At 38.0% G+C, this 21138-nt stretch overlaps 17 non-coding genes across 17 annotated transcripts; all 17 read right to left on the reverse strand.

Annotated features, from left to right (window-relative positions):
• Positions 1-1231: 1231 nt before the first annotated feature.
• On the reverse strand, positions 1232-1303 carry TRNAW-CCA (transfer RNA tryptophan (anticodon CCA)). Its single transcript has one exon. It is a non-coding gene; the product is annotated as a tRNA-Trp (tRNA).
• An 815-nt stretch (positions 1304-2118) lies between these two features.
• On the reverse strand, positions 2119-2190 carry TRNAW-CCA (transfer RNA tryptophan (anticodon CCA)). Its single transcript has one exon. It is a non-coding gene; the product is annotated as a tRNA-Trp (tRNA).
• Positions 2191-3005: 815 nt separating this feature from the next.
• TRNAW-CCA (transfer RNA tryptophan (anticodon CCA)) lies at positions 3006-3077 on the reverse strand. Its single transcript has one exon. It is a non-coding gene; the product is annotated as a tRNA-Trp (tRNA).
• An 814-nt stretch (positions 3078-3891) lies between these two features.
• On the reverse strand, positions 3892-3963 carry TRNAW-CCA (transfer RNA tryptophan (anticodon CCA)). The gene has a single exon. It is a non-coding gene; the product is annotated as a tRNA-Trp (tRNA).
• An 815-nt stretch (positions 3964-4778) lies between these two features.
• Positions 4779-4850, reverse strand: TRNAW-CCA (transfer RNA tryptophan (anticodon CCA)). Its single transcript has one exon. It is a non-coding gene; the product is annotated as a tRNA-Trp (tRNA).
• An 814-nt stretch (positions 4851-5664) lies between these two features.
• On the reverse strand, positions 5665-5736 carry TRNAW-CCA (transfer RNA tryptophan (anticodon CCA)). The gene has a single exon. It is a non-coding gene; the product is annotated as a tRNA-Trp (tRNA).
• Positions 5737-6551: 815 nt separating this feature from the next.
• TRNAW-CCA (transfer RNA tryptophan (anticodon CCA)) lies at positions 6552-6623 on the reverse strand. The gene has a single exon. It is a non-coding gene; the product is annotated as a tRNA-Trp (tRNA).
• An 815-nt stretch (positions 6624-7438) lies between these two features.
• TRNAW-CCA (transfer RNA tryptophan (anticodon CCA)) lies at positions 7439-7510 on the reverse strand. The gene has a single exon. It is a non-coding gene; the product is annotated as a tRNA-Trp (tRNA).
• An 815-nt stretch (positions 7511-8325) lies between these two features.
• Positions 8326-8397, reverse strand: TRNAW-CCA (transfer RNA tryptophan (anticodon CCA)). Its single transcript has one exon. It is a non-coding gene; the product is annotated as a tRNA-Trp (tRNA).
• An 815-nt stretch (positions 8398-9212) lies between these two features.
• Positions 9213-9284, reverse strand: TRNAW-CCA (transfer RNA tryptophan (anticodon CCA)). The gene has a single exon. It is a non-coding gene; the product is annotated as a tRNA-Trp (tRNA).
• An 815-nt stretch (positions 9285-10099) lies between these two features.
• TRNAW-CCA (transfer RNA tryptophan (anticodon CCA)) lies at positions 10100-10171 on the reverse strand. Its single transcript has one exon. It is a non-coding gene; the product is annotated as a tRNA-Trp (tRNA).
• Positions 10172-16393: 6222 nt separating this feature from the next.
• Positions 16394-16465, reverse strand: TRNAW-CCA (transfer RNA tryptophan (anticodon CCA)). The gene has a single exon. It is a non-coding gene; the product is annotated as a tRNA-Trp (tRNA).
• Positions 16466-17279: 814 nt separating this feature from the next.
• On the reverse strand, positions 17280-17351 carry TRNAW-CCA (transfer RNA tryptophan (anticodon CCA)). Its single transcript has one exon. It is a non-coding gene; the product is annotated as a tRNA-Trp (tRNA).
• An 815-nt stretch (positions 17352-18166) lies between these two features.
• On the reverse strand, positions 18167-18238 carry TRNAW-CCA (transfer RNA tryptophan (anticodon CCA)). Its single transcript has one exon. It is a non-coding gene; the product is annotated as a tRNA-Trp (tRNA).
• Positions 18239-19046: 808 nt separating this feature from the next.
• Positions 19047-19118, reverse strand: TRNAW-CCA (transfer RNA tryptophan (anticodon CCA)). The gene has a single exon. It is a non-coding gene; the product is annotated as a tRNA-Trp (tRNA).
• An 814-nt stretch (positions 19119-19932) lies between these two features.
• TRNAW-CCA (transfer RNA tryptophan (anticodon CCA)) lies at positions 19933-20004 on the reverse strand. The gene has a single exon. It is a non-coding gene; the product is annotated as a tRNA-Trp (tRNA).
• An 808-nt stretch (positions 20005-20812) lies between these two features.
• TRNAW-CCA (transfer RNA tryptophan (anticodon CCA)) lies at positions 20813-20884 on the reverse strand. The gene has a single exon. It is a non-coding gene; the product is annotated as a tRNA-Trp (tRNA).
• Positions 20885-21138: the final 254 nt, after the last annotated feature.

The raw sequence follows: 21138 nt of genomic DNA on the forward strand, positions 1-21138 counted from the left end.
TTCTGCGGGGCGATACGATTACGTCGATACCAGATGTTTATAGTTTTTTTTTATGTCTTATGGCGTTTGCACAATAAAATACGTTTTGTAAACAATCATTCACTTTTTGTGTTACCTTATTCTAAGAGCCAGAACGTTTTTATTTTTCAATCAATAAAGCCGTGCGAGGACTTTTTTTTTGCGTAACGAACTGTAGTTTCGATCAATACCATTTTTCGGTACATGCGACTTTTTGATCTCTTTTTATTCCATTTTTTGGGAGGTGAAGTGACCAAAGAATTGTGATTGTGGTACGGTTTATTATTATTTTATTTTACGGCGTTCATCGTGCGGGATAAATAATGAAATAATTTTGTAGTTCAGGCCGTTACGGACGCGGCGATACCAATTATGTATAGTTTATTTGTTTGTTTATATATTTTTATTAATAATAAAGGACTGATAAGGGAAAAAGGGGGATTTTTACTTTTATTACTTTTAAATCTTTTATTTTCTTATTTTTACACATCTTTTTTACTTTATTACTTTGTCCCACTAGGGGACATGAGGGCAGGAGGCCCTGATCGCTATTCTAATACACTGCACTACATGCGTAGTGCAGTGTATTAGAACTGTCAGCTACTCACTGACAGCAAGCATAGTGGGTCCTGACGTTGTCAGGACCCACTAGGCTTCCGTCTATGGCATAGCCGGACGCCATTGTTTGGTGTCCGGTTGCCATAGTCACCATCGCCGGCCGCTATCGCGTAGCAGGCCGGCGATGGCAGCTTAACCCCTAAAAAGCCGCGATCTCTATAGAACGCGGCTTTTAAGGGGTTAATAAGCGGGGACACAGCGATCGGTCCCCGCTGTAGGAGCTGTGACAGCTGCTGAACAAGACAGCAGCGTCACAGCTCCTGTATGTGTCGGGAGGACGGCCGAAACGGCCGTTACTCCCGAGACGTACTATTACGGCATGGAGCGCGAACGATACAGCTGCCATGACGTAATAGTACGTCAAGGAGCGGGAAGGGGTTAAGAGGAACCTGGATATCTTTCTTGATACAACAGCAACATTTTCCCTTTTTTCATTGCAATAATAAAAGCTGCGTAGATATTGCCGCCTTAAAAAAGGAGAAGTCCAAAAACTTTGACTTCAAGGTGAGTCCTAATTCTCTTATCAAAGGAACTGGAAGTAGCTGGATGAAAAACTAGCATTCTCTACTCTCATTATGATGATCAAAGCAACAACTGACCCTGACGTGATTTGAACACGCAATCTTCTGATCTGGAGTCAGACGCGCTACCGTTGCGCCACAAGGTCATTTGATGATGAATTTATTGACCCTGTTCAGAACCAATGTCTTGTTGACAAAATGCTGATTACCTGCTCATTCTGATTGATTGAAGAAACCGGTTTTAAATTAAACTAATTTTAACCAAACTCCAAAAGCCTAGAAGCTTCGTGCCATCTTGCCGTTAGCGTTAAATGCTTCCAAGTAAATAATGGGACGCTGAGAGTGAGATTTTTACTCGATAAGGAAATCCTCTGTAAGCATTTTTCTTTCTTTAACTAAATTGGATTTAAGGGCCATGCGATTTTACAAAGAAATTGAGTATGAGTAGAAATCAAAAATACCATTTAAGGTGAAGATGGATAACAAGAAAGGCTATTGAGTTTTCTTCAACATTTCTTAGGTGCCATCTATTTACTATGTACAAATATATCAATGTAGGGTACATTTTTTTATTTATTATTTTATTTTTAAAGCCAGGGCTTTAACCAGAACAAGCGAGCATCAAGTACGTCGGGAGGAAAGAAAATTCACCATCATCACAGACTGAGATTCTTTACTGTAAGAGCAGTGAGACTTTGGAACTCTCTGCCAAAGGATTTTGTGATGGTTGATTTGTTGAATGATTTAAGAGGAACCTGGATATCTTTCTTGATACAACAGCAACATTTTCCCTTTTTTCATTGCAATAATAAAAGCTGCGTAGATATTGCCGCCTTAAAAAAGGAGAAGTCCAAAAACTTTGACTTCAAGGTGAGTCCTAATTCTCTTATCAAAGGAACTGGAACTAGCTGGATGAAAAACTAGCATTCTGTACTCTCATTATGATGATCAAAGCAACAACTGAACCTGACGTGATTTGAACACGCAACCTTCTGATCTGGAGTCAGACGCGCTACCGTTGCGCCACAAGGTCATTTGATGATGAATTTATTGACCCTGTTCAGAACCAATGTCTTGTTGACAAAATGCTGATTACCTGCTCATTCTGATTGATTGAAGAAACCGGTTTTAAATTAAACCAATTTTAACCAAACTCCAAAAGCCTAGAAGCTTCGTGCCATCTTGCCGTTAGCGTTAAATGCTTCCAAGTAAATAATGGGACGCTGAGAGTGAGATTTTTACTCGATAAGGAAATCCTCTGTAAGCATTTTTCTTTCTTTAACTAAATTGGATTTAAGGGCCATGCGATTTTACAAAGAAATTGAGTATAAGTAGAAATCAAAAATACCATTTAAGGTGAAGATGGATAACAAGAAAGGCTATTGAGTTTTCTTCAACATTTCTTAGGTGCCATCTATTTACTATGTACAAATATATCAATGTAGGGTACATTTTTTTATTTATTATTTTATTTTTAAAGCCAGGGCTTTAACCAGAACAAGACAGCATCAAGTACGTCGGGAGGAAAAAAAATTCACCATCATCACAGACTGAGATTCTTTACTGTAAGAGCAGTGAGACTTTGGAACTCTCTGCCAAAGGATTTTGTGATGGTTGATTTGTTGAATGATTTAAGAGGAACCTGGATATCTTTCTTGATACAACAGCAACATTTTCCCTTTTTTCATTGCAATAATAAAAGCTGCGAAGATATTGCCGCTTTAAAAAAGGAGAAGTCCAAAAAGTTTGACTTCAAGGTGAGTCCTAATTCTCTTATAAAAGGAACTGGAACTAGCTGGATGAAAAACTAGCATTCTGTACTCTCATTATGATGATCAAAGCAACAACTGACCCTGACATGATTTGAACACGCAACCTTCTGATCTGGAGTCAGACGCGCTACCGTTGCGCCACAAGGTCATTTGATGTTGAATTTATTGACCCTGTTCAGAACCAATGTCTTGTTGACAAAATGCTGATTACCTGCTCATTCTGATTGATTGAAGAAACCGGTTTTAAATTAAACCAATTTTAACCAAACTCCAAAAGCCTAGAAGCTTCGTGCCATCTTGCCGTTAGCGTTAAATGCTTCCAAGTAAATAATGGGACGCTGAGAGTGAGATTTTTACTCGATAAGGAAATCCTCTGTAAGCATTTTTCTTTCTTTAACTAAATTGGATTTAAGGGCCATGCGATTTTACAAAGAAATTGAGTATAAGTAGAAATCAAAAATACCATTTAAGGTGAAGATGGATAACAAGAAAGGCTATTGAGTTTTCTTCAACATTTCTTAGGTGCCATCTATTTACTATGTACAAATATATCAATGTAGGGTACATTTTTTTATTTATTATTTTATTTTTAAAGCCAGGGCTTTAACCAGAACAAGACAGCATCAAGTACGTCGGGAGGAAAAAAAATTCACCATCATCACAGACTGAGATTCTTTACTGTAAGAGCAGTGAGACTTTGGAACTCTCTGCCAAAGGATTTTGTGATGGTTGATTTGTTGAATGATTTAAGAGGAACCTGGATATCTTTCTTGATACAACAGCAACATTTTCCCTTTTTTCATTGCAATAATAAAAGCTGCGTAGATATTGCCGCCTTAAAAAAGGAGAAGTCCAAAAACTTTGACTTCAAGGTGAGTCCTAATTCTCTTATCAAAGGAATTGGAACTAGCTGGATGAAAATTAGCATTCTGTACTCACATTATGATGATCAAAGCAACAACTGAACCTGACGTGATTTGAACACGCAACCTTCTGATCTGGAGTCAGACGCGCTACCGTTGCGCCACAAGGTCATTTGATGATGAATTTATTGACCCTGTTCAGAACCAATGTCTTGTTGACAAAATGCTGATTACCTGCTCATTCTGATTGATTGAAGAAACCGGTTTTAAATTAAACCAATTTTAACCAAACTCCAAAAGCCTAGAAGCTTCGTGCCATCTTGCCGTTAGCGTTAAATGCTTCCAAGTAAATAATGGGACGCTGAGAGTGAGATTTTTACTCGATAAGGAAATCCTCTGTAAGCATTTTTCTTTCTTTAACTAAATTGGATTTAAGGGCCATGCGATTTTACAAAGAAATTGAGTATGAGTAGAAATCAAAAATACCATTTAAGGTGAAGATGGATAACAAGAAAGGCTATTGAGTTTTCTTCAACATTTCTTAGGTGCCATCTATTTACTATGTACAAATATATCAATGTAGGGTACATTTTTTTATTTATTATTTTATTTTTAAAGCCAGGGCTTTAACCAGAACAAGACAGCATCAAGTACGTCGGGAGGAAAAAAAATTCACCATCATCACAGACTGAGATTCTTTACTGTAAGAGCAGTGAGACTTTGGAACTCTCTGCCAAAGGATTTTGTGATGGTTGATTTGTTGAATGATTTAAGAGGAACCTGGATATCTTTCTTGATACAACAGCAACATTTTCCCTTTTTTCATTGCAATAATAAAAGCTGCGAAGATATTGCCGCTTTAAAAAAGGAGAAGTCCAAAAAGTTTGACTTCAAGGTGAGTCCTAATTCTCTTATCAAAGGAACTGGAACTAGCTGGATGAAAAACTAGCATTCTGTACTCTCATTATGATGATCAAAGCAACAACTGACCCTGACGTGATTTGAACACGCAACCTTCTGATCTGGAGTCAGACGCGCTACCGTTGCGCCACAAGGTCATTTGATGTTGAATTTATTGACCCTGTTCAGAACCAATGTCTTGTTGACAAAATGCTGATTACCTGCTCATTCTGATTGATTGAAGAAACCGGTTTTAAATTAAACCAATTTTAACCAAACTCCAAAAGCCTAGAAGCTTCGTGCCATCTTGCCGTTAGCGTTAAATGCTTCCAAGTAAATAATGGGACGCTGAGAGTGAGATTTTTACTCGATAAGGAAATCCTCTGTAAGCATTTTTCTTTCTTTAACTAAATTGGATTTAAGGGCCATGCGATTTTACAAAGAAATTGAGTATAAGTAGAAATCAAAAATACCATTTAAGGTGAAGATGGATAACAAGAAAGGCTATTGAGTTTTCTTCAACATTTCTTAGGTGCCATCTATTTACTATGTACAAATATATCAATGTAGGGTACATTTTTTTATTTATTATTTTATTTTTAAAGCCAGGGCTTTAACCAGAACAAGACAGCATCAAGTACGTCGGGAGGAAAAAAAATTCACCATCATCACAGACTGAGATTCTTTACTGTAAGAGCAGTGAGACTTTGGAACTCTCTGCCAAAGGATTTTGTGATGGTTGATTTGTTGAATGATTTAAGAGGAACCTGGATATCTTTCTTGATACAACAGCAACATTTTCCCTTTTTTCATTGCAATAATAAAAGCTGCGAAGATATTGCCGCCTTAAAAATGGAGAAGTCCAAAATCTTTGACTTCAAGGTGAGTCCTAATTCTCTTATCAAAGGAACTGGAACTAGCTGGATGAAAATTAGCATTCTGTACTCACATTATGATGATCAAAGCAACAACTGACCCTGACGTGATTTGAACACGCAACCTTCTGATCTGGAGTCAGACGCGCTACCGTTGCGCCACAAGGTCATTTGATGATGAATTTATTGACCCTGTTCAGAACCAATGTCTTGTTGACAAAATGCTGATTACCTGCTCATTCTGATTGATTGAAGAAACCGGTTTTAAATTAAACCAATTTTAACCAAACTCCAAAAGCCTAGAAGCTTCGTGCCATCTTGCCGTTAGCGTTAAATGCTTCCAAGTAAATAATGGGACGCTGAGACTGAGATTTTTACTCGATAAGGAAATCCTCTGTAAGCATTTTTCTTTCTTTAACTAAATTGGATTTAAGGGCCATGCGATTTTACAAAGAAATTGAGTATAAGTAGAAATCAAAAATACCATTTAAGGTGAAGATGGATAACAAGAAAGGCTATTGAGTTTTCTTCAACATTTCTTAGGTGCCATCTATTTACTATGTACAAATATATCAATGTAGGGTACATTTTTTTATTTATTATTTTATTTTTAAAGCCAGGGCTTTAACCAGAACAAGACAGCATCAAGTATGTCGGGAGGAAAAAAAATTCACCATCATCACAGACTGAGATTCTTTACTGTAAGAGCAGTGAGACTTTGGAACTCTCTGCCAAAGGATTTTGTGATGGTTGATTTGTTGAATGATTTAAGAGGAACCTGGATATCTTTCTTGATACAACAGCAACATTTTCCCTTTTTTCATTGCAATAATAAAAGCTGCGAAGATATTGCCGCTTTAAAAAAGGAGAAGTCCAAAAAGTTTGACTTCAAGGTGAGTCCTAATTCTCTTATCAAAGGAACTGGAACTAGCTGGATGAAAAACTAGCATTCTGTACTCTCATTATGATGATCAAAGCAACAACTGACCCTGACGTGATTTGAACACGCAACCTTCTGATCTGGAGTCAGACGCGCTACCGTTGCGCCACAAGGTCATTTGATGTTGAATTTATTGACCCTGTTCAGAACCAATGTCTTGTTGACAAAATGCTGATTACCTGCTCATTCTGATTGATTGAAGAAACCGGTTTTAAATTAAACCAATTTTAACCAAACTCCAAAAGCCTAGAAGCTTCGTGCCATCTTGCCGTTAGCGTTAAATGCTTCCAAGTAAATAATGGGACGCTGAGAGTGAGATTTTTACTCGATAAGGAAATCCTCTGTAAGCATTTTTCTTTCTTTAACTAAATTGGATTTAAGGGCCATGCGATTTTACAAAGAAATTGAGTATAAGTAGAAATCAAAAATACCATTTAAGGTGAAGATGGATAACAAGAAAGGCTATTGAGTTTTCTTCAACATTTCTTAGGTGCCATCTATTTACTATGTACAAATATATCAATGTAGGGTACATTTTTTTATTTATTATTTTATTTTTAAAGCCAGGGCTTTAACCAGAACAAGACAGCATCAAGTACGTCGGGAGGAAAAAAAATTCACCATCATCACAGACTGAGATTCTTTACTGTAAGAGCAGTGAGACTTTGGAACTCTCTGCCAAAGGATTTTGTGATGGTTGATTTGTTGAATGATTTAAGAGGAACCTGGATATCTTTCTTGATACAACAGCAACATTTTCACTTTTTTCATTGCAATAATAAAAGCTGCGAAGATATTGCCGCTTTAAAAAAGGAGAAGTCCAAAAAGTTTGACTTCAAGGTGAGTCCTTATTCTCTTATCAAAGGAACTGGAACTAGCTGGATGAAAAACTAGCATTCTGTACTCTCATTATGATGATCAAAGCAACAACTGACCCTGACGTGATTTGAACACGCAACCTTCTGATCTGGAGTCAGACGCGCTACCGTTGCGCCACAAGGTCATTTGATGTTGAATTTATTGACCCTGTTCAGAACCAATGTCTTGTTGACAAAATGCTGATTACCTGCTCATTGTGATTGATTGAAGAAACCGGTTTTAAATTAAACCAATTTTAACCAAACTCCAAAAGCCTAGAAGCTTCGTGCCATCTTGCCGTTAGCGTTAAATGCTTCCAAGTAAATAATGGGACGCTGAGAGTGAGATTTTTACTCGATAAGGAAATCCTCTGTAAGCATTTTTCTTTCTTTAACTAAATTGGATTTAAGGGCCATGCGATTTTACAAAGAAATTGAGTATAAGTAGAAATCAAAAATACCATTTAAGGTGAAGATGGATAACAAGAAAGGCTATTGAGTTTTCTTCAACATTTCTTAGGTGCCATCTATTTACTATGTACAAATATATCAATGTAGGGTACATTTTTTTATTTATTATTTTATTTTTAAAGCCAGGGCTTTAACCAGAACAAGACAGCATCAAGTACGTCGGGAGGAAAAAAAATTCACCATCATCACAGACTGAGATTCTTTACTGTAAGAGCAGTGAGACTTTGGAACTCTCTGCCAAAGGATTTTGTGATGGTTGATTTGTTGAATGATTTAAGAGGAACCTTGATATCTTTCTTGATACAACAGCAACATTTTCCCTTTTTTCATTGCAATAATAAAAGCTGCGTAGATATTGCCGCCTTAAAAAAGGAGAAGTCCAAAAACTTTGACTTCAAGGTGAGTCCTAATTCTCTTATCAAAGGAACTGGAACTAGCTGGATGAAAAACTAGCATTCTGTACTCTCATTATGATGATCAAAGCAACAACTGAACCTGACGTGATTTGAACACACAACCTTCTGATCTGGAGTCAGACGCGCTACCGTTGCGCCACAAGGTCATTTGATGATGAAGTTATTGACCCTGTTCAGAACCAATGTCTTGTTGACAAAATGCTGATTACCTGCTCATTCTGATTGATTGAAGAAACCGGTTTTAAATTAAACCAATTTTAACCAAACTCCAAAAGCCTAGAAGCTTCGTGCCATCTTGCCGTTAGCGTTAAATGCTTCCAAGTAAATAATGGGACGCTGAGAGTGAGATTTTTACTCGATAAGGAAATCCTCTGTAAGCATTTTTCTTTCTTTAACTAAATTGGATTTAAGGGCCATGCGATTTTACAAAGAAATTGAGTATAAGTAGAAATCAAAAATACCATTTAAGGTGAAGATGGATAACAAGAAAGGCTATTGAGTTTTCTTCAACATTTCTTAGGTGCCATCTATTTACTATGTACAAATATATCAATGTAGGGTACATTTTTTTATTTATTATTTTATTTTTAAAGCCAGGGCTTTAACCAGAACAAGACAGCATCAAGTACGTCGGGAGGAAAAAAAATTCACCATCATCACAGACTGAGATTCTTTACGGTAAGAGCAGTGAGACTTTGGAACTCTCTGCCAAAGGATTTTGTGATGGTTGATTTGTTGAATGATTTAAGAGGAACCTGGATATCTTTCTTGATACAACAGCAACATTTTTCCTTTTTTCATTGCAATAATAAAAGCTGCGTAGATATTGCCGCCTTAAAAAAGGAGAAGTCCAAAAACTTTGACTTCAAGGTGAGTCCTAATTCTCTTATCAAAGGAACTGGAACTAGCTGGATGAAAAACTAGCATTCTCTACTCTCATTATGATGATCAAAGCAACAACTGACCCTGACGTGATTTGAACACGCAACCTTCAGATCTGGAGTCAGACGCGCTACCGTTGCGCCACAAGGTCATTTGATGATTAATTTATTGACCCTGTTCAGAACCAATGTCTTGTTGACAAAATGCTGATTACCTGCTCATTCTGATTGATTGAAGAAACCGGTTTTAAATTAAACCAATTTTAACCAAACTCCAAAAGCCTAGAAGCTTCGTGCCATCTTGCCGTTAGCGTTAAATGCTTCCAAGTAAATAATGGGACGCTGAGAGTGAGATTTTTACTCGATAAGGAAATCCTCTGTAAGCATTTTTCTTTCTTTAACTAAATTGGATTTAAGGGCCATGCGATTTTACAAAGAAATTGAGTATAAGTAGAAATCAAAAATACCATTTAAGGTGAAGATGGATAACAAGAAAGGCTATTGAGTTTTCTTCAACATTTCTTAGGTGCCATCCATTTACTATGTACAAATATATCAATGTAGGGTACATTTTTTTATTTATTATTTTATTTTTAAAGCCAGGGCTTTAACCAGAACAAGACAGCATCAAGTACGTCGGGAGGAAAAAAAATTCACCATCATCACAGACTGAGATTCTTTACTGTAAGAGCAGTGAGACTTTGGAACTCTCTGCCAAAGGATTTTGTGATGGTTGATTTGTTGAATGATTTAAGAGGAACCTGGATATCTTTCTTGATACAACAGCAACATTTTCCCTTTTTTCATTGCAATAATAAAAGCTGCGTAGATATTGCCGCCTTAAAAAAGGAGAAGTCCAAAATCTTTGACTTCAAGGTGAGTCCTAATTCTCTTATCAAAGGAACTGGAACTAGCCGGATGAAAAACTAGCATTCTCTACTCTCATTATGATGATCAAAGCAACAACTGATCCTGACGTGATTTGAACACGCAACCTTCTGATCTGGAGTCAGACGCGCTACCGTTGCGCCACAAGGTCATTTGATGATGAATTTATTGACCCTGTTCAGAACCAATGTCTTGTTGACAAAATGCTGATTACCTGCTCATTCTGATTGATTGAAGAAACCGGTTTTCAATTAAACCAATTTTAACCAAACTCCAAAAGCCTAGAAGCTTTGTGCCATCTTGCCGTTAGCGTTAAATGCTTCCAAGTAAATAATGGGACGCTGAGAGTGAGATTTTTACTCAATAAGGAAATCCTCTGTAAGCATTTTTCTTTCTTTAACTAAATTGGATTTAAGGGCCATGCGATTTTACAAAGAAATTGAGTATAAGTAGAAATCAAAAATACCATTTAAGGTGAAGATGGATAACAAGAAAGGCTATTGAGTTTTCTTCAACATTTCTTAGGTGCCATCTATTTACTATGTACAAATATATCAATGTAGGGTACATTTTTTTATTTATTATTTTATTTTTAAAGCCAGGGCTTTAACCAGAACAAGACAGCATCAAGTACGTCGGGAGGAAAAAAAATTCACCATCATCACAGACTGAGATTCTTTACTGTAAGAGCAGTGAGACTTTGGAACTCTCTGCCAAAGGATTTTGTGATGGTTGATTTGTTGAATGATTTAACCCCTTAAGGACGCAGCCTAGTTTTGGCCTTAAGGCTCAGAGCCCATTTTTCAAATCTGACATATTTCACTTTATGTGGTAATAACGTCGGAATGCTTAAACCTACTCAAGCGATTCTGAGATTGTTTTCTCGTGACACATTGGGCTTCATTTGTGTAAAGGTTCAGATAGCACCAGATACGTGGAAGGGTGAGGTTTTGCACGGATAGGGGCCCAACCCAAACATAAATATAAAAGAGTATCCGGCACACCAATATAGAAAAAAAGGTATTTTTTATTTTGTTTCTAATGCCAGTGGCAGAGTGCGACGTTTCGGTCTAGGTGACCTTCATCAGGCACTGAGCCGTGCTGGGCAACTGAATTGACGAGCGCTAGTGGTGCTGATAGCGGCTGGCCGCTGTATCACTGGCATTAGAAACAAAATAAAAAATACCTTTTTTTCTATATTGGTGTGCCGGATACTCTTTTATACATTGGGCTTCATGTTCTAGGTAAAATTTGGTCGATATATTCAGTGTTTATTGGTGAAAAATTGCAAAATTTAGAGAAAATTTTGAAAAAATTGCATTTTTCAGAATTTAAATGCATCTGCTTGTAAAACAGACGGTTATACCACCCACAATAGTCACTAGTTCACATTTCCCATATGTCTACTTTAGATTGGCATCGTTTTTTGAACATTCTTTTATTTTTCTTGGACGTTACAAGGCTTAGAACATAAACAGCAATTTCTCATATTTTTAAGAAAATGTCAAAAGCCTTTTTTTTTAGGTACATGTACAGTTCTGAAGTGGCTTTGAGGGGCCTATGTATTAGAAACCCTGATAAAACACCCCATTTTAAAAACTAGACCCCTCAGAGTATTCAAAACAGCATTTAGAAAGTTTTTTAACCCTTCAGGCATTTCACAGGAATTAAAGCAAAGTGGAGGTGAACTTTGCAAATTTCATTTTTCTTGCGGAATTTCAATTTTATTCATTTTTTTTCTGTAACAGAGAAGGTTTTACCAGAGAAACACTACTAAATATGTATTGTCCAGATTCTGAAGTTTTTAGAAATGTCCCACATGTGGCCCTACTGCGCTCGTGGACTAAAACACAAGCCCTAGAAGCAAAGAAGCACCTAGTGCATTTTGAGTCCTCTTTTTTTATTAGAATATATTTTAGGCAGCATGCCAGGTTTGAAGAGGTGTTGAGGTGCCAAAACAGTAGGAATCCCCCAATAGTGACCCCATTTTGGAAATTACACCCCTCAAGGAATTCATTTATGGCTGTTGTTACCATTTTGACAGCACAGTTTTTTCACAGCACGTATTTGAATTGGGCTGTGAAATGAAAAAAATGTCATTTTTTCCAATAAAATGTCATTTGTGATCAAAATTTCTTATTTTCACAGGGAACAAAATACCCAATTTGGTTGCCCAATTTGTCCTTAGTGTGGCAATACCCCATTTGTGGTGATAAACTGCCGTTTGGGCCCATGGGAGGGCTCAGAAGGAAAGGAGCGCTATATGTTTGTTGGAGTCCAGATTTTGCTGGATTGGTTTTCGGGTGCCATGTCGCATTTGCAAAGCCTCAGGGGTATCAAAGCAATGGAAACCCACCAAAAGTGACCCCATTTTGGAAACTACACCCCTCAAGGAATTCATTTATGGTTGTTGTTAGCATTTTGAGCACACAGTTTTTTCACAGCACCTATTTCAATTGGGCTGTGACATTAAAAAAATGACATTTTTTCCAATAAGATGTAATTTTTTATCAAAATTTCTTATTTTCACAGGGAACAAAATGCTCAATTTTGTTGCCCAATTTCTCCTGAGTGCAGCAATACCCTATTTGTGGCAATAAACTGCCGTTTGGGCCCATGGGAGGCCTCAGAAGGGAAGGAGCGCTGTGTGTTCTTTGGAGTCCAGATTTTGCTGGATTGGTTTTCGGCTGCCATGTCGCATTTGCAGAGCCCCAGAGGTATCAAAGCAATGGAAACCCACCAGAAGTGACCCCATTTTGGAAACTACACCCCTCAAGGAATTAATTTATGGGTAATGTGACCATTTAGACCCCATAGTTTCTTCACAGAACTTATTTGAATTGGGCTGGGAATTAAAAAAAAATATATTTTTTCCAATAATATGTCATTTTAGCTCAAAAATTCTTATTTTCACAAGAAATAAAATACTCCATTTTGTTGCCCAATTTGTCCTGATTGCGGCAATACCCCATTTGTGGTGATAAACTGCCATTTGGGCCCATGGGAGGGCTCAGAAGGAAAGGAGCGCTGTGTGTTCTTTGGAGTCCAGATTTTGCTGGATTGGTTTTCGGGTGCCATGTCGCATTTGCAGAGCCCCAGAGCTATCAAAGCAATAGAAAACAATCACAAATGACCCCATTTTGGAAACTACACCCCTCAAGGAATTCATTTATGGGTGTTGTGACTATTTTGACCCCATAGTTTTTTCACAGAACTAATTTGAATTGGGCTGGGAATGAAAACAAAATTATTTTTCCCAAATAATATGTAGCTGAAAATGTCTTATTTTCACAAGAAACAAAATACCCCATTCTGTTGCGCAATTTGTTCTGAGGGCCGCAATACCCCATTTGTTGTGATAAACTGCCGTTTGGGCCCATGGGAGGGCTCAGAAGGAAAGGACCACCATTTGGCCTACTGGGGATTTTCTAGTGCGAAGTCATGTATGCAGAAGCACCTGAGGTACCAGTACAGTTGAAACCCGCAAGAAGTGACCCCGTTTTAAAAACTACACCCTTAAGGCATTCATCTAGAGGTGTAGTGATCATTTTGACCGGAGACCTACACCCCATAAACTGTAATGTGGGTTCTCCCGGGTATGGCAATACCCTACATGTGGCTGTTATCAGCTGCCTGGGCACACAGCAGGGCTCAGAGGGGAAAGACGACGGGGGATAAGCTGTGCGGAGTGCATCAGGGTAAGTAAAATTGGGGTAAATTATAAACCAAGGGATGTATGATAAATTTTAAAACACTCTTTCATACAGAGCTCTGGTTATTCGGGACACGTGTCACATTGATATATTGTGTCATCCATTATCGCCCTCTTATAGCAGACTTTGCACCTCTTTTGACTTTTTCCCTTCTTGCCAGTTTGGGGAACTTCCCCTGGAAAGTGTTGCCGCCCTGGTACGATGCGTGTGGCCTCGCTTCCGGAAGTACTGGGTGCCCCCCCTTCTTGGTCCCTAAAGATTAGGTTCTTGATAATCACCTCTTGAAATTCCAGGAAAGTTCCCGTCTGGCCTGCACATCGACGTAGCACGTACGCATTGTACAAAGCCATCTGTATGATGTGCACGGCCAGCTTCTTATACCACACCGCATGGCGCTGTAGGGCTTCAGGGCTTGATCTTACAAGTCCACCCCTCCCATGTACCTATTGTAGTCCAGGATGCAGTCTGGTTTGGGGGGGTGGCCTTTCCTTCATATATCCTAAACCTGTAGGTATACCCTGATGCACTCTCGCAGCTTATACATCTTCACGCCATACCTTGCCCTCTTACCCGGCAGGTACTCGCGGAATTGAACCCTACCTTTAAAATGTACCAGGGACTCATCTATAGAAATACACTTCTCGGGGTGTATGCTTGGGAAAACCGGGCACTGGAACGGTCTAATAGGGGTCTCCGTTTATACAAACGGTCAAAACTGGGGTCATCTCGGGGTGGGCACGGCTCATTATCAGTATAATGTAAGAAGCGAAGTATTGCCTCATTTATTTATTTTTTTAGGTTCCAGTTCAGTTCTGAAGTTGCTTTGAGGGGCCCATATATTAGAAACCCCTATGAAATACCCCATTTTAGAAACTAGACCCCTCAAAGTATTCACAACAGCATTTAGAAAGTTTATGAACCCTTTAGGTGTTTCACAGGAATTTAGAGCAAAGTAGAGGTGAAATTTACATTTATTTTTTTTTTCAGAAAATCCTCATTATACCATTTTTTTTATACCACAAAAGGATTTATCAGTGAAACGCAAATTAATACTTATTGCCCAGATTCTGCAGTTTAGAGAAATATCCCACATGTGGCCCTCGGGCGGTAATGAACTGAAGCACCGGCCTCCGAAGCAAAGGAGCACCTAGTGGATTTTGAGGCCTCTTTTTTATTAGGCACCATGTCCGGTTTGAAGAGGTCTTGTGGTGCCAAAACATTGGGAACCCCCCAAAAGTGACCCCAATTTGGAAACTAGACCCCTTGAGGAATCCATTGTAGTTTTCTTGGGGTGCATGCGGCTTTTTGATCAGTTTTTATTCTATTTTTAGGTGGCGCGGTGACTAAAAAACAGCAATTCTACTATTGTTTTTTTATTCTTTTTTTTTTACAGCGTTCACCGTGCGCTATAAATAAAATATTCACTTTATTCTGCGGGGCGATACGATTACGTCGATACCAGATGTTTATAGTTTTTTTTTATGTCTTATGGCGTTTGCACAATAAAATACGTTTTGTAAACAATCATTCACTTTTTGTGTTACCTTATTCTAAGAGCCAGAACGTTTTTATTTTTCAATCAATAAAGCCGTGCGAGGACTTTTTTTTTGCGTAACGAACTGTAGTTTCGATCAATACCATTTTTCGGTACATGCGACTTTTTGATCTCTTTTTATTCCATTTTTTGGGAGGTGAAGTGACCAAAGAATTGTGATTGTGGTACGGTTTATTATTATTTTATTTTACGGCGTTCATCGTGCGGGATAAATAATGAAATAATTTTGTAGTTCAGGCCGTTACGGACGCGGCGATACCAATTATGTATAGTTTATTTGTTTGTTTATATATTTTTATTAATAATAAAGGACTGATAAGGGAAAAAGGGGGATTTTTACTTTTATTACTTTTAAATCTTTTATTTTCTTATTTTTACACATCTTTTTTACTTTATTACTTTGTCCCACTAGGGGACATGAGGGCAGGAGGCCCTGATCGCTATTCTAATACACTGCACTACATGCGTAGTGCAGTGTATTAGAACTGTCAGCTACTCACTGACAGCAAGCATAGTGGGTCCTGACGTTGTCAGGACCCACTAGGCTTCCGTCTATGGCATAGCCGGACGCCATTGTTTGGTGTCCGGTTGCCATAGTCACCATCGCCGGCCGCTATCGCGTAGCAGGCCGGCGATGGCAGCTTAACCCCTAAAAAGCCGCGATCTCTATAGAACACGGCTTTTAAGGGGTTAATAAGCGGGGACACAGCGATCGGTCCCCGCTGTAGGAGCTGTGACAGCTGCTGAATAAGACAGCAGCGTCACAGCTCCTGTATGTGTCGGGAGGACGGCCGAAACGGCCGTTACTCCCGAGACGTACTATTACGGCATGGAGCGCGAACGATACAGCTGCCATGACGTAATAGTACGTCAAGGAGCGGGAAGGGGTTAAGAGGAACCTGGATATCTTTCTTGATACAACAGCAACATTTTCCCTTTTTTCATTGCAATAATAAAAGCTGCGTAGATATTGCCGCCTTAAAAAAGGAGAAGTCCAAAAACTTTGACTTCAAGGTGAGTCCTAATTCTCTTATCAAAGGAACTGGAACTAGCTGGATGAAAAACTAGCATTCTCTACTCTCATTATGATGATCAAAGCAACAACTGACCCTGACGTGATATGAACACGCAACCTTCTGATCTGGAGTCAGACGCGCTACCGTTGCGCCACAAGGTCATTTGATGATGAATGCATTGACCCTGTTCAGAACCAATGTCTTGTTGACAAAATGCTGATTACCTGCTCATTCTGATTGATTGAAGAAACCGGTTTTAAATTAAACCAATTTTAACCAAACTCCAAAAGCCTAGAAGCTTCGTGCCATCTTGCCGTTAGCGTTAAATGCTTCCAAGTAAATAATGGGACGCTGAGAGTGAGATTTTTACTCGATAAGGAAATCCTCTGTAAGCATTTTTCTTTCTTTAACTAAATTGGATTTAAGGGCCATGCGATTTTACAAAGAAATTGAGTATAAGCAGAAATCAAAAATACCATTTAAGGTGAAGATGGATAACAAGAAAGGCTATTGAGTTTTCTTCAACATTTCTTAGGTGCCATCTATTTACTATGTACAAATATATCAATGTAGGGTACATTTTTTTATTTATTATTTTATTTTTAAAGCCAGGGCTTTAACCAGAACAAGACAGCATCAAGTACGTCGGGAGGAAAAAAAATTCACCATCATCACAGACTGAGATTCTTTACTGTAAGAGCAGTGAGACTTTGGAACTCTCTGCCAAAGGATTTTGTGATGGTTGATTTGTTGAATGATTTAAGAGGAACCTGGATATCTTTCTTGATACAACAGCAACATTTTCCCTTTTTTCATTGCAATAATAAAAGCTGCGAAGATATTGCCGCTTTAAAAAAGGAGAAGTCCAAAAAGTTTGACTTCAAGGTGAGTCCTAATTCTCTTATCAAAGGAATTGGAACTAGCTGGATGAAAATTAGCATTCTGTACTCACATTATGATGATCAAAGCAACAACTGACCCAGACGTGATTTGAACACGCAACCTTCTGATCTGGAGTCAGACGCGCTACCGTTGCGCCACAAGGTCATTTGATGATGAATTTATTGACCCTGTTCAGAACCAATGTCTTGTTGACAAAATGCTGATTACCTGCTCATTCTGATTGATTGAAGAAACCGGTTTTAAATTAAACCAATTTTATCCAAACTCCAAAAGCCTAGAAGCTTCGTGCCATCTTGCCGTTAGCGTTAAATGCTTCCAAGTAAATAATGGGACGCTGAGAGTGAGATTTTTACTCGATAAGGAAATCCTCTGTAAGCATTTTTCTTTCTTTAACTAAATTGGATTTAAGGGCCATGCGATTTTACAAAGAAATTGAGTATAAGTAGAAATCAAAAATACCATTTAAGGTGAAGATGGATAACAAGAAAGGCTATTGAGTTTTCTTCAACATTTCTTAGGTGCCATCTATTTACTATGTACAAATATATCAATGTAGGGTACATTTTTTTATTTATTATTTTATTTTTAAAGCCAGGGCTTTAACCAGAACAAGACAGCATCAAGTACGTCGGGAGGAAAAAAAATTCAACATCATCACAGACTGAGATTCTTTACTGTAAGAGCAGTGAGACTTTGGAACTCTCTGCCAAAGGATTTTGTGATGGTTGATTTGTTGAATGATTTAAGAGGAACCTGGATATCTTTCTTGATACAACAGCAACATTTTCCCTTTTTTCATTGCAATAATAAAAGCTGCGAAGATATTGCCGCTTTAAAAAAGGAGAAGTCCAAAAACTTTGACTTCAAGGTGAGTCCTAATTCTCTTATCAAAGGAACTGGAACTAGCTGGATGAAAAACTAGCATTCTCTACTCTCATTATGATGATCAAAGCAACAACTGACCCTGACGTGATTTGAACACGCAACCTTCTGATCTGGAGTCAGACGCGCTACCGTTGCGCCACAAGGTCATTTGATGATGAATGTATTGACCCTGTTCAGAACCAATGTCTTGTTGACAAAATGCTGATTACCTGCTCATTCTGATTGATTGAAGAAACCGGTTTTAAATTAAACCAATTTTAACCAAACTCCAAAAGCCTAGAAGCTTCGTGCCATCTTGCCGTTAGCGTTAAATGCTTCCAAGTAAATAATGGGACGCTGAGAGTGAGATTTTTACTCGATAAGGAAATCCTCTGTAAGCATTTTTCTTTCTTTAACTAAATTGGATTTAAGGGCCATGCGATTTTACAAAGAAATTGAGTATAAGCAGAAATCAAAAATACCATTTAAGGTGAAGATGGATAACAAGAAAGGCTATTGAGTTTTCTTCAACATTTCTTAGGTGCCATCTATTTACTATGTACAAATATATCAATGTAGGGTACATTTTTTTATTTATTATTTTATTTTTAAAGCCAGGGCTTTAACCAGAACAAGACAGCATCAAGTACGTCGGGAGGAAAAAAAATTCACCATCATCACAGACTGAGATTCTTTACTGTAAGAGCAGTGAGACTTTGGAACTCTCTGCCAAAGGATTTTGTGATGGTTGATTTGTTGAATGATTTAAGAGGAACCTGGATATCTTTCTTGATACAACAGCAACATTTTCCCTTTTTTCATTGCAATAATAAAAGCTGCGTAGATATTGCTGCCTTAAAAAAGGAGAAGTCCAAAAACTTTGACTTCAAGGTGAGTCCTAATTCTCTTATCAAAGGAACTGGCTGGATGAAAATTAGCATTCTGTACTCACATTATGATGATCAAAGCAACAACTGACCCTGACGTGATTTGAACAAGCAACCTTCTGATCTGGAGTCAGACGCGCTACCGTTGCGCCACAAAGTCATTTGATGATGCATTTATTGACCCTGTTCAGAACCAATGTCTTGTTGACAAAATGCTGATTACCTGCTCATTCTGATTGATTGAAGAAACCGGTTTTAAATTAAACCAATTTTAACCAAACTCCAAAAGCCTAGAAGCTTCGTGCCATCTTGCCGTTAGCGTTAAATGCTTCCAAGTAAATAATGGGACGCTGAGAGTGAGATTTTTACTCGATAAGGAAATCCTCTGTAAGCATTTTTCTTTCTTTAACTAAATTGGATTTAAGGGCCATGCGATTTTACAAAGAAATTGAGTATAAGCAGAAATCAAAAATACCATTTAAGGTGAAGATGGATAACAAGAAAGGCTATTGAGTTTTCTTCAACATTTCTTAGGTGCCATCTATTTACTATGTACAAATATATCAATGTAGGGTACATTTTTTTATTTATTATTTTATTTTTAAAGCCAGGGCTTTAACCAGAACAAGACAGCATCAAGTACGTCGGGAGGAAAAAAAATTCACCATCATCACAGACTGAGATTCTTTACTGTAAGAGCAGTGAGACTTTGGAACTCTCTGCCAAAGGATTTTGTGATGGTTGATTTGTTGAATGATTTAAGAGGAACCTGGATATCTTTCTTGATACAACAGCAACATTTTCCCTTTTTTCATTGCAATAATAAAAGCTGCGAAGATATTGCCGCTTTAAAAAAGGAGAAGTCCAAAAAGTTTGACTTCAAGGTGAGTCCTAATTCTCTTATCAAAGGAATTGGAACTAGCTGGATGAAAATTAGCATTCTGTACTCACATTATGATGATCAAAGCAACAACTGACCCAGACGTGATTTGAACACGCAACCTTCTGATCTGGAGTCAGACGCGCTACCGTTGCGCCACAAGGTCATTTGATGATGAATTTATTGACCCTGTTCAGAACCAATGTCTTGTTGACAAAATGCTGATTACCTGCTCATTCTGATTGATTGAAGAAACCGGTTTTAAATTAAACCAATTTTATCCAAACTCCAAAAGCCTAGAAGCTTCGTGCCATCTTGCCGTTAGCGTTAAATGCTTCCAAGTAAATAATGGGACGCTGAGAGTGAGATTTTTACTCGATAAGGAAATCCTCTGTAAGCATTTTTCTTTCTTTAACTAAATTGGATTTAAGGGCCATGCGATTTTACAAAGAAATTGAGTATAAGTAGAAATCAAAAATACCATTTAAGGTGAAGATGGATAACAAGAAAGGCTATTGAGTTTTCTTCAACATTTCTTAGGTGCCATCTATTTACTATGTACAAATATATCAATGTAGGGTACATTTTTTTATTTATTATTTTATTTTTAAAGCCAGGGCTTTAACCAGAACAAGACAGCATCAAGTACGTCGGGAGGAAAAAAAATTCACCATCATCACAGACTGAGATTCTTTACTGTAAGGGCAGTGAGACTTTGGAACTCTCTGCCAAAGGATTTTGTGATGGTTGATTTGTTGAATGATTTAAGAGGAACCTGGATATCTTTCTTGATACAACAGCAACATTTTCCCTTTTTTCATTGCAATAATAAAAGCTGCGTAGATATTGCTGCCTTAAAAAAGGAGAAGTCCAAAAACTTTGACTTCAAGGTGAGTCCTAATTCTCTTATCAAAGGAACTGGCTGGATGAAAATTAGCATTCAGTACTCACATTAAGATGATGAAAGCAACAACTGACCCTGACGTGATTTGAACAAGCAACCTTCTGATCTGGAGTCAGACACGCTACCGTTGCGCCACAAAGTCATTTGATGATGCATTTATTGACCCTGTTCAGAACCAATGTCTTGTTGACAAAATGCTGATTACCTGCTCATTCTGATTGATTGAAGAAACCGGTTTTAAATTAAACCAATTTTAACCAAACTCCAAAAGCCTAGAAGCTTCGTGCCATCTTGCCGTTAGCGTTAAATGCTTCCAAGTAAATAATGGGACGCTGAGAGTGAGATTTTTACTCGATAAGGAAATCCTCTGTAAGCATTTTTCTTTCTTTAACTAAA

The sequence above is a fragment of the Rhinoderma darwinii genome, chromosome 3 (assembly GCF_050947455.1).
Source record: "Rhinoderma darwinii isolate aRhiDar2 chromosome 3, aRhiDar2.hap1, whole genome shotgun sequence".
In the NCBI taxonomy this organism is placed as follows: domain Eukaryota; kingdom Metazoa; phylum Chordata; class Amphibia; order Anura; family Rhinodermatidae; genus Rhinoderma; species Rhinoderma darwinii.